Genomic DNA, 13,640 nt, shown 5'->3' on the forward strand with positions numbered 1-13,640 from the left:
GCACGTACCACACCAGGAATGGGTAATGAGATTCATTACCACAAAATGTTTCAGAATCTCCCTGGGATGCATGAAGCTTGTGCCAGGTGCAGGCGTAGCGTCAGCGATCTAACACCAAATATGGAAAAAAATAAGGAAATGCTGCAGCATGGAAATTGGAGTACAAATGAGTAATTAACACCTAGGAACCCACAGTGGGCCATTGACAACAGTTAACAAGGCTACTAGCAGCTACCTGCAGAACAGGAAAGGGGAGGTGCCATACTGCAAAGAAAACAATACTGTCATAACAGAACAAAGCAAAATTGCAGTAGATCAGCTGCATAACACATTTTGCAGCACATTCCTGGGTAGGGAAAGTACAAAACAAGAAAGCCAGCAGCTGGATGCATGCCTGACAATGGGAGGGGATTCGGGTTGAAAAGCGAATTAAAGGGCAACAGATGAATCATGGCAGGCAAGCATAATTCAACACCAAAGGCCCCAGAATTGCAGTACTCACTGTAAAACCCATAATTAAGATACCTTGCCGCTGGAATTGCACATACACACCCAATTAAATCAGCAACATCCATAGCACAATAGTATAAAGTGTGAAAGCACCTCACACACAGTTGTGTATTCCCATACACTCTGCACCATCGGTGTATACAGACAGGGAACTTTTAATATGTACATGTTAGGGGCTGCCATAGCTTTGATACACCAGCATGTGTTGGAGACAAAATGTGGTGTGGAGGATGATGCTGACAACCACCTCAGGCACCGGTAGAGGAGAAGAGTGTTCAGACTCAGGGTAACCTACCAGGGGCTAAATGATCTGTAGATAGTAGAGTATTACAGGGTGGACAGGGACACCATACAGCGACTTGTTGAGCTGTGCCGGCCATGCCTCAGAGCCAGAAATAACAGAAGGGAACCCATCCCAGTGGACACGAAAGTATGTGTAAGGTTGAGAATACTAGCCACAGGTACCTTTCAAAGGCCAACTGGTGATATCCTGGGGATTTCACAGGCATCGGCATCCAGGGTATTCCACCAGTTCCTGGATGCCATGTTACCACATGCCAATGAGCACATATACTTCCCCCGAATGCAGGAGGAGTTGGCCAGCAATATGCATCTCTTTCATCGTGTGGCAGAATACCCGGAGGTACTGGGTGCAATAGACTGCATGCACATACACATCAAGTCACCACCCGCTGAGCAGGGTAGGTGATACATAAACTGCAAGGGATACCCCTCCATCAACTGCCAGGTCATGTGCAATGCCCAGGGCATTATCATGGATGTGTGTGCTGGCAGCCCTGGAAGCTATCACGAATCCCACATCTGTCATGCCTCACAGCTATATCAAGTATTTGCCAGGGGGAACATCCCATATGGCCACCTGGTGGGGGATGCTGGCTATGCACTGGAACCAGGAATGATGACTCTCATCAGAAATGAACACACACCCATGCAAGAATGCCATAATGAGGCACACACATAAACCAGAATCATCATAGAGCATGTGTTTTGGATACTGAAATCATGGTTCCGTTGCTTGGACATATCTGATGGAGCCTTGCAGTAATCTCCAGCTACGTGTGCCCACATCTTCATAGTATGTGCCATGCTGCACAATATGATCCTGCGGAAACAGCTGCAGCAGGGACAATATAGTAAAGGACCTCACAGCCCACCACCATTGCCAACAGTCCCAAAGGCACAGAGGGACTTAGACCATAAACACTCTCAGCCAGCCCAAGTAGGCAGATGGAGGCATGCCCAGTATGCCTATGCCTTGGCAAAGAGGGAACTTATAGCACACACACTGACAGTGTAGGCACCTACGGACTGACGGACTTCTCCACCTGCAGACACAGTAAACATGGATGGCACACACACAAGACCACCTGTAAATTCTCATGTATAGGCGGTCTACTGTGTGCATCCTACATAGGCAGCCCTCAACTATTGCACACAAAACTGCTATTGGCACAAGGTAAGTCAACACCTGAACAGTAAATTAAGCTATCAGCATGTGCTGATACTGTATGTATAGGGTCATAGGTACATAGGTAGGTACTTGGCTAACTGCCCGAGGCCATTCATAAGCCTAGCCAAAATGTGTCAGCTGTCGCCACCCCATTGATTAACTAACCATCCCTCTGTGGAGCAGAGCCAATTGCGGGATCCCTGGGGTGCATCCACTGTTCCCCATCCACTCTGCAAGGTTTCCCTGTAGTGTTAGTGATGGGCTCCGTATAATGTAATCAGGGATGTAGTTACAAAGCATGGGGAGTACACGTGCCAGGTATCTGTCGCTCCAGCATCTTCCAGTTATGGCTGTTGCAAGGTGTAGCTCATTACAGTGTGTGGCTCACTGTGACATGGATTCCCATAGGTGGAGCATATCCATTAAGCCTGACTTGAACATGGCTTTGTTGGCCAGCAAAGACCATCTCTGAGTAAACGAGATACCACTGAGTAATGCAAGAGTTCATTCAGTCTGGCAGCATAGGACACATGTCTGAGGCCAGTAATCCTCTTGGCGAGGTACGTTTGTGGACCCTCCAGATGTTGGATGTGTCATCTGAGGTACATCCCAAATGGGTTATCATACTCGATGATGGGATTGATGAGTGATGAGTAAAAGGGCACAATAACCTCAGTATGTCTAGATGCGAACCCCTAAGTAATCATATGGCCTACATAGAAGCATGTCCTAACTACTTTGGAGATATGATTGTCAAAGGAGAGATCACTATCTAATGTAGTCCCCACGTACCCATTAAAGTAGCTGCCACTCATGTGTTAATATGTGGGTGTTTAGTTTAACCAAAATGGAATAACCATACAGTTTGTGGCCTTTAGCTGGAGGTGATGACTTTGACACCCTGTGTTGGTCTATGTGAGGCCCCTTGAAGGATGTCTGTGACAGCTGGACTGTCAATTATGGCTCCCAGTTTGCAATAATCGCCAAACATGGTCTGCTGTAGTCCACCTGTGTTTGCCTGTACCTCTGAGAAGTGTATGGCAAAAAGTAGGGGTACCAGCACTGAGTCCGGTGGGACACCAGTTGTGACTGGTTAAGAGTTGGACCTGGAGGCTGCTAGGCTTACCATGTGGGTTCTGTGTGTAAGCCTGTTAGCAACCCAACCTGTGATGTATGGGTGGATGAACTGGCTGGTGAGTTTATAAATAATACCTGAGTGGGGAATGGTGTTAAAATCCTTGGTGAGGTCTACTGTGTCTACTGGTGAACTACCACACCCCTCAGCTAATGTCTAGGTGACTGTAAGACATCAAACAGGTTCAGTAGGCATGATCTGCACACAATCAAGCTGACCTGGGTTGAGTCAAGTGTCTGGAGGTTCCCAATCTCTCTTTTAATGAGTTCCATGATGATGCGCTCCATAGCCTTGCAGACCAGGCTAGTCAGGCTTATAGGGCAATAGTTCCCAGGGTCCGTTGTGGCGCCACCTTTGTGGAGTGGGATAACTGTTGCTGTGCACCACTCTGTGGGTATGTAGCCTGTAGAGAGGCTTGGTTTGAACAGTGCATTTAGGTGAGGGGTTAGTTCATTTGGAGCTCTTGTAAGACACAGCCTGGGACACTGTCCGGTCCCATTGAGACTGTGTTTTTGGCTTTGGATAGGGCTGTTTTAACCTGTGTGTTGGTGATTGCCGGGGCCGTACATTGTTCTGGTTTGGTTATGGGCCATTTAGGGGGTGAGAGGAAGGTGAAGTTTGCACTGAACCTGTCTGCCAAAATGTTGGCAATATCAGTCGGTTCAGTGTATTTTGTGCCAGTCTGCACCAACGCAGAACAGATATGAGAGTTCCCACTTAGGTTCATGACATAGCTAAAGAACGCTTTGTGGTTATCTGTAGGGTCCTTGGAAATTTGTCGTTTGAAGCTAGCCTTGGATGATTTCATGAGGGATCATAGTTTTTGCTGATACTGATCAGGGATGTCTGTCCTTCTAGGGATTTCATTCTTATCTGTACTAGTTTCCTCCTTGTATTGTAGAGCCTGTTTATGGCAGGGGTCCAACAGAACGGTTTCCTTTTCTTGAAGGAGTGAGTCTAGGTTTGACTTAGGATAGCATGATCCATGCATTCCTGCAGATGATCATAGAGTGCCTTTGTATAGGTTTCAGCATCTTGGACAGCATTGTCCATTGGCATGGGGCCATGAACCTTTCCACCTCAATCTTAAGCAATGTGAAGTCTGCTTTGGAAAAGATTTTCACGGTGGTTTCCTTGGTTGGGGTTATGGGCGGAATGTGAATATCCAAAGTGATTATTCTATGGCCTGATCTAGCCAGCAAGGGGTTGACATCAGGTTTGGAACACCGGTCGCTCATGTTGATGATGACCAGGTCCAATATGTTGTTCCCTCTGGGTGAGGGGGTGTTGACCGGTTGATCCAGGGCATTTGATTTTATAAATTCTAGGAAGCACTGGGCAAGGGAGTTAGTACTTGAGTAGTTCTCACAGTTAATGCTTGGGTAGTTGAAATCACCCAGTATTAAGGTGTTTGGTAGGACCTGCATATTTCCCAGTGTCTCCAGAAATGCGGAATGTGGGTCCTGGGTCATGGTGGGTGATCTGTAGCAAGCTACAATTTGGATTGCAGTTTTGCCCATTGTCAGTTGCACTTGGATGATCTCTGATGCATCGTGCTGCGCCACTAACCTGGAGGTGTGAGTATCCTTGATGAATATAGATACACCCCCACCTTTTATGTTCCATTCTGGGTTCTGTGGCCGAAAGGTGTGGTATGAGTTAGTAGTGTTGGGGTGCTCTCTGGAGCCTTAAACCAGGTTTCTGTTACTGCACAGATATCGGTGTTCCCCATACTGTGGGGTGCCTCGAGTGTGTGTATTTTGAGGTTTAGACCTCTGGCGTTGAGTAGCAATACCCTCAGTTACTGGTTACTTGTGCTATTTACGGTGGTAGGTTTGTCTTTTGGGCCTTGCCTAAAAGTCCACCTTGCCTAATATCCACCTCGCTAGTATTGTTTGCAAGCAATGACAGCTGTGCATGTGTACATGTTCTGCAAATGTGTACTGACCCTTGTTACAGGGCTATGCCAAATGGCTATGTGCACACCTACATAGAGTCGATATTGACAGTAGAGACACACTGGTTGAACATTTAGATTTGTGTAGCCTAACCTCTCATTGCCAGACTAACAGCTGCTTAGAAATATGTTGACAGTACTGGTAATGAAACAGGGTGCATATCATCTTTAACTCCAGTGTGACATCTGCAGTAGGCATGTTAGATGTAGGAAACTGCTGCCCATGTGTAATAGCAGCTTCATAGGTGATGACATACACTATCTGATTATATCCTGATCATGTCAATAGTGGCAGCAGAGTCTATTGATATTTGATTCTGTGTGGGGAGTGGGTGCCTGTGCCCCACAGAGCTCATGGTTCTGTTGGGTATGTGAGTATATACTCAGACAAGGATACAGCCCTGTTCACACTTGCATCATCTGAAATCAACTATCAGGATGTGATGTGGTCCTCAGAGGGGGATTGCCACTAAAAGTAGCTACCATGTTCCTGTAATAGCTAGTGTTGCCACGTCCATAACACAAATATTTACATGTCAGCATCATTGTCTAAAACATCTTCATAAGCAGTAAGTAAACTAAATAGAGTACGTGGTACTTGTAGTACTGAATGCTCATACAGGCATGTCCACTAGTCAGCTACTGGCGTTTACTAATGTCAGCTTAGTGTATGTGGCCATCCTGGGGGAATGCAATCTATATGCTATGTACACTGCCAAACCCGCCTAACACCCCACGCCACACATTGTCTGCGATACAGCTACAGGGGTGAGCATGGAGGTAGTCCATTCTACACCTATGACTGGACTAGACAGTCAAGAGGTGTAGGTTAACATATGCATCTCATCACCACAACCAATACATACTCTTACCAGAACACAGTAAGGACATGCACACATGCCACCAGATATCACACACATTCACAGAGGCCTCTAAGTATCTGGCAAAGCAGGAGGCCTCCCAAGTTGGAATAGACAGACAACAGAATACAAGGACTGTACGGCATAGTTTGCATAATTGTGTCACACCTCAGAACACGTGGTCAGAAACATGGCCAACAGTACTCATTTGTGAATGCAAACTCTAGCACTATGTTACACACCAAGCTATATGAGGGCAAACATACTGTCAACTGCCTGTCTGCCATGATTAGCCACATACCCATACACTCAGACCACCTTTAGAACTATACACATGCATCTGGCATATTCTATGTTGTTGTGCAGGACCTGTGATACAGTAGCCTGGACTGCATGGAAACACATGTAGGAACTGTCAGGTCTTGTAGCCCATGCAGGTATGTCCCAAGTCCTAGGTTACATTCTGCCATTGGCCAGAATTATGCAGCAGTACAGGGACAAGGATTGTATTCCACAATCGTGTAATATACTGGTATAATTCAATGGGTATCCAGCATCTCTCTGCCTGGGATAACATGTTTGACAGACCATGATGCTGTGCCAGACAGGGCCTGCACCTGTCACCCCTGAGAATCTGGATACTGGCAACAGCCCATGCTTCATCTATAGTGCCCTCATCATGCCAGGTTCAAGTGAAAGTCCAGTGGTGCAACAGGGACAGCCAAGAAATAAACTGTAGGTTTTGCTACTCGATACAAATCAGGTACTCAATATGGACACACTTACGGCAATATGAAACATGGAGAACATATCTGTGCAGTGATTGAGATTTGGTTCAACGCTTTGGAGAGCACCCCTGCATGACCATGTTATAACATATACTTCACCTGTTGGCCATCATCCTTTACTGGAACACATGGGCCACAGGTGTGTCCAACTTCCTGAGGGATATGTACACCCACATGCTAGTTGCACTTGCACAACGTAAGATGCATTATGCTTAGCAAATACCTTTGTGCCAAAGTGCAATCCAAATTGCACCTAGTGACAGTTCATCCACCATGCCTTAGAATTCCCAACTGTCATTGTGCTGTAATGGGGAATACCAGTTTCGAGACCAGAACCCATAATCATGGCCACTCAGCTATCCCATTATGAACTGGGAGGACTCATCATGTACCAACACATGTGCTCAATGCATGTTGGATTCATCAACACCAATGACCTGGATCACCATAGTCACACCAACATGTCTAACAGTATGCCACACATAGTCTTCAAAGCCAATGTTATGCTCCTTAAGAGCAAAGTGGTGACTGTCATGGCACCCATGCAGATGTACAAGGCATGTGCAAATGCTGGGCCTACACAAATGTACTTTAAGCACTCACATATGTGCAGTGATCGTGCCATTGAAACAGAAACAAAAATCAACCAAACACAAACATGAAGGCAAACTGGTGGTATTCTGCCTTAAACTGTACCTCAGAAGATAGTAACTGGTGCAAGAGTCAACACACGAGTGAAAGTTGATCCATGGTCAGCCTCAGTAAGATGCAGAAACTAAACAACAAGATCCCAGTAGTAAGATGCAGAAACACCATATAATGCCACACAAAGCTATTGTGAAACTAATCATCCACATATTATGAGGCCAAACACAGAGGATTCCATAGCTGTGTCATGAAACATAATGGCAACAACAAGATCTGCTGTGCTTCACAGCACTATGGCATGAGAAGTACTGCACTTACGGAAATAGCACCTGTTCATCCAGATAGGGTCTTGGATAACATAAACACACTGTCCCCCCCAACAGGTACACTTTCATATATCCATGTACACTAGAGAGTCACTGTAATAACAACTTTGCAGGTACAAGCTGCACTCTCTAATGCCATGCATACAGGCTGCATGGGACCTGACCACATCCCAGATTGTATCCTACACAAATATCAAAACAATGTGCTCTCCACATAAACATCAAGTACAGTCATGGCTTCATGTCAGGCTGTGTACACATTGAATGGTGCACAGCAACAGTCATCTGTTAATGCTGTCAATATCTGAGGAACCCTGGTATGTGTACAGCTGACCTGGTTACAAACAGTGGTATCATAGCATTGCATAACACATGATGCAACTGTGTCAGTATATGGGTACTCTGCACAATGGTTTAAGTCAAGGTACAGTCCACCAGAGAAAGGTTACTTGGTGTTGTACCATTATATGTCATATCACATGTATGGATGTGTGTTGGTGGTCTGAGGACATGGTAGAGTCTGAGGATTACATCCTAGAATGCGGCTTTTGACACTGTGACCTGCACCTGTCTCATCTGTGATGACTTATGTTGGAGTACTGGTCTGTACATCTGAGTAGCCGTTATGAATGTGGGGACACCACCACCTGGAGTGGTCCATACCAGTGTTATGGCCCATATGTCTGGTTCTGAGTTATATAGTGGTAGTGCCATTGGACACTACAGATCCTTCAGCCAGGTGTTCCTCACTGCACAGATGTCAGTATTCCCCATTGTAGGTTCTACAGTGAGCAGCTGTGAGTACGACAGCAACACATCTAGCACTGGTTAGCATAAGCATACAATGCAATTGTCTTCTAGGTGTCAGGGTGTTATCCTGTGTTTAGGACATTTGCCTTGGAATGGCACTATATGGGCAAATGCGACCTAGGTATTATCACCACTCCCTTGAATCATGGATGCATGTGATCTGTGACAAAGGCTTGTCTTCTGTCAGTCATGTCATCCCAGAATGACAGACACTGGACAACCTTGTAATTACAGCAGGACATTGGCTCATTGTGTTGGCAAAGCAGTTGCTATTCCTAGCATGACATCACTGCGATTAGTATTATTAGTAGTATTGTGCTTGGTATAGACTGATACATCTAAGGTGACGGACAGCAGCAGATGTTGTGTAGATGACCAGTGTCAGATATATGTAGTGCAGCATTCCTGCTAACAATGACAACTACTAAGACCAGAGTCCATTACAACATGTTCTGTATGTCTAACTGTTTGAGCATGGCCACTGTGGCCTTCTGTGTTTAGAATCAGAGTGCATCCCAAACAGCCCTGTGCTACCAAGTGTATGAGCATGCCCAGTATAACCTTGTGTAGTTGGACTCAGTGCATTCCAAACACTCCTATGCTACTAAGTGTGTGAGCATGCCCACTGACACCTTGTGTAAGGAATGTGCTTCTATGTGTATGAGCATGGCCATTGTAACCCTGTATAGTGATAGACATCCATTCCACAGATGGGCATACTACTGTTCATGATGGACTCCTACTTTAAACACACAGGTTTACAGCTATGTAGATCTTAACTGTCAGCATCTCTGTTGATGTCTGCAATCCTAGAAGTTCATTACAACTTCTTTGGAATGTGTAAACTCTGTGGTGCGACTTGTAACTGCATAGTACTGCAATAGTAGAAGTTCATGACAACTGCGTTGGAATGTGTAAACTCTGTGGCGTGACTTGTAACTGCATAGTACTGTAATAGTGATGTGTAGATAGGCAGGTGTTCTGATTCCACCACTGCCCTGTGTGTCAGTTTGCCTGAGGACAGAACAATGCTTTTTAGAGTACTCACACTCCCTAAAATTCCTATACTCAACTTTGGCAAGGCTGATGATGTCATCCACCTAGGAATACACCTCTGGGATTGCTATGACCCAGTAATCTCGGTAGTGCATTCTGTAACTGCATAATGCTGTAGTGTGATAAAGTAGTTTGGTCGGTGTTCTAATCCCACACATACCAAGTGTGTGTGTGTCTGTCTGCCTGAGGACAAAGCAATGCTTTTTAGAGTACTCACACACCATACAAGTCCTATACTCAACTATGGCAATCCTGCTGATGTCACCCACCTAGAAATACACCTCTTGGACTGCCATAACCCAGTAATCCTGGTAGCGCATTCTCTAACTGCATAATGCTCTACTGTGTTAAAGTAGTCAGGTAGTTGTTCTATCCCAAGGCATAGCAGGTGTGTGTGTTTGTCAGTCATATTCTGTGTGTTGGTGGCTGTGAGTGGCTAGCCACTGGATGTGTTGAGGAGTGTGTTTTGTTGTTTACCTATATAGTGGCCATAAATGTCCAATCAGCCAAGAGACTGGGTTGACAAGACATACCCATACATTTGGCAATAGGCCTGGTGAGTAAAGTCAGCAACCCTAATATTACCCAGAATACAGTCTGAACCCATGTGTTGGACAGAAACACACTAGGCTTGGGATTTACACCAGTACATGTTTCCATTTTCATTCTTTTCTAATGCTTTGGTGTCACGATGTTTGTTCTTGAGATATATAATCGATGTTTATGTATGTGTATATATAAATATATCTATCTATCTATATATATATATATATATATATATATATATATATATATGGACATTAACACACATACATCTACATAATGGAATCCATGTCCTATGCTGTTGAATGACTGTGCTGGATGATATGTTTGTGATAACATTCGACGTCTGTATATCTGCCATGGCTCAGTGGTAAAGCAAATCAGCTGTGGTCTGCAGCATCCAGGTTTCTAGCCTTGCAGAAGCCAGGCATTTTGTTGCTGGGCAGAACAAGGGCCATTGGATATGGAGTAAGGCACTATTAAACAGTTGTGAGCGGGTGCGTGCGGGATTGTGCGACTGTAAGCAGTGGTTAGTTTAGTGGAGACTCAGTATGGGACATGTAACTATGCATTTGCAGGCACTCTTATGCAAATGAAGTGAAGGATAGTTAATCCCAGTTTTCCCCAGGGTGTGAGGCAGGTCCCAAGAGTGTAAGAGTATAGATAGCCGGGTGCAAGACTTGGATATAGGTGACATCATGGGGGGGGGTGTTAGGCATACTGTAAGTCGTATGAGCCCTGTGGTGAGAGATTGCCCCTAGCTTAGCATGGCTAAGCTAGGGGTGTGTCTAAACCTGCCTAGGGCAATCAGAAGGGGAAACAGCAATAGGAAAGTAATTAAGGAGGACTAGCTGAGCTGACAGGTGAAATGTATCAGGATCAGCCAATTACAGAGGCAGCGGACCAGCCCAGCCCAGAACACTACTATAAACTAAGCAAACACCATCCCCTTTGGTTTTCCCACACTCTACACCATCAGTGTATACAAGCGGGAAACTTTTAACAAACAAACCTACAAAATGAGAAGGGCTGCAGCAGGCAACATAGAACAACATGTGCAAGAGGCTGAGGGTGGAGAGGATGTGAATGCTGCCGAACAACCCACAGTGAGGAGACAGAGAAGAATGTACAGACTCAACCAACCAGGGGCTACATGAGCTGAAGATAGTGGAGCGCTATAGGGTGGACAGAGACCTCCTACAGCAAACTGTTGAGCTGTGCTGGCCACACCTGACACATCAAACTGGCTGAGGGGAACCCATCCCAGTGGATACCAAGGTATGTGTAGGCCTAGGTATACTAGCCACAGGTACCTCCCAAAGCACAACTGGGGATATCATGGGGATTTTACAGGCATCAGCATCCAGAGTATTCCCCCAGTTCCTGGATACCATGTCAGCACATGCCAGTAAGCACGTTTATTTCCTCAACACACATGACCAGCAATATGCGTCTCTTCCACCAAATAGCAGAATAACCTGGGGTAGTGGGTGCTATAGACTGTACACACTTACACATCAAAGCACCACCCGGTGAGCAGGGTAAGGCCTACATCAACCACAGGGGCATCCCCTCCATCAACTCTCAGGTCGTATGCGATGTCCAGGGTATTATAATGAATGTGTGTGCTGGCTGCCATGGAAGCTATGATGATTCAGAAATATGGCATCTGACGCAGCTGTACCACAGATTTGCTGATATGGACATCCCCTACAGTCACCTAGGGGGTAATGCTGGTTACCCACTGGAGCCGTGGCTGATGACACCCATCTGAAATGCACACACACCTGAATAACAACGCCATAATGAGGCACACGCACAGCCAAACATATAATAGAGCATGTGTTTGGGATGCTCAGGACACGGTTCCGGTGTCTGGACACATCCGGTGGAGCCTTGCAGTATTCACCAGCTACATGCACCCAAATTGTTATGGTATGTGCTATGCTACACAATATGATCCTGTAGAAACAGCTGCAGCAGGAACAGCATGGGGCAGGGCCACACAGACCCCACCAATGCCAAGGCCTGTACAGGCACAGAGGGACTCGGAGGGGGACCTACCTGAGCCTGACTCAGTAGGCAGAAGGAGGCATGCCCAGTATGACCTGGCCTTGGCAAAGAGGCAATGCATAGCATATGCACTGACACAGTAGGGTCCCAGGGAATGACACCCTCTCTGACTCACACAGACAGTAAAAGGGATGCCAAACATGACACTACCTGTGCTCAACCATGTATAGGGAGTGTACTATGTGCACCCAACATAGGCAGCCTACCAGCACCATCCTCAAGTCTGGCACACCCTCAAGGTAAGTCAATCAACCTATAAATTGCCAAATGGAGTAGAATGTGTTGTTACCTGTAGCTATGGTATGGATGTGAGCATGCAAGGGAATTGGCTGGCCGAATGTTATGGCAGCAGACAACAGACACCCATAGTGGCACCATGACATCTGTAACACATGCTGGAGTCACCATAGTAGCCAGTACTACACAGGGTGACACAACCCACTACAGGTAATGGGCTAAGAGACATGAGTGTCCATAAGACCCACACAAGTCTTAGCCAGCAGGACAGGTGTAAGCAGACACAAACAAACACTGTACTATGGCCTCTGAATGTGCCCTATTGGTAACCCCTCCCCTAGACCCACACAGATAGACTACAGCAGGTCAGGCAATTGGATGTAAGTTGTGAAGGCTAGGAAGTCAGAAACTAATATGTTGGTAATTAAAGCTAAGATCTGTTGTACACTGGTATGCCCCTAGCCAGCACAATAGGTAAGACTACACATTGAAATGGAGTACCTGACATACCAGTACTGTCCTAGCAAATGTGTACAAGTGTCAGATGTGCCCCCCCCATCCAACGTACACTTATAGCAACAGTCAGGTGTGCCCTCCCTGCTCCTGTGTAGGAATGTAGATACAGTCAGGTGTGTGTGTCCCCGCTATGCAGACATGTAGCAACAGTTAATGCCAAATGACCGATGGATACCCTGCAGACACAGCATGCTACCTGCTGGTGTACAACACAAAGGTCAGCACTGCAGTACAAAATACCTGGACTTGATCCACACATGCGATACAGATGGCCATACTGAGCATGTTCACACACTTGAAGATATGAAGGCAATGTCAGTCAACAACTTACTGAAAGGTCATAACGGGCATGCTCACACACTTAAACACATGAAGGCCATGTCTGCAAACACCAGTGGTCCAGACATATCTGGCAGTCACAGTTCCTAGTGCAGACACATGTCAGTATGCACCATTCCTGCCTTGCACATACAGTGGATAGGAATACAGGCATATATGTAAGGACAACACACTATAATAAGCCAAAGGTAGACGGACATAGATGTGTGGAAGAGGGTGACCGTGACAAGGAGCCATCTGGGCCTGTCCCACCCAGTACAAAGCCAAAGGGCCCCAAACACATGAGGTGCAGATGTCATTCACTGCAGATATTAGCCACCAGTATCTGTCAGCATGACAGACTATGTGGTGCACATGCCAGCTGTGCAACA

This window comes from Protopterus annectens, chromosome 5.part0 (assembly GCF_019279795.1).
Source record: "Protopterus annectens isolate FY-2018-M chromosome 5.part0, PAN1.0, whole genome shotgun sequence".
Lineage (NCBI taxonomy): Eukaryota > Metazoa > Chordata > Ceratodontiformes > Protopteridae > Protopterus > Protopterus annectens.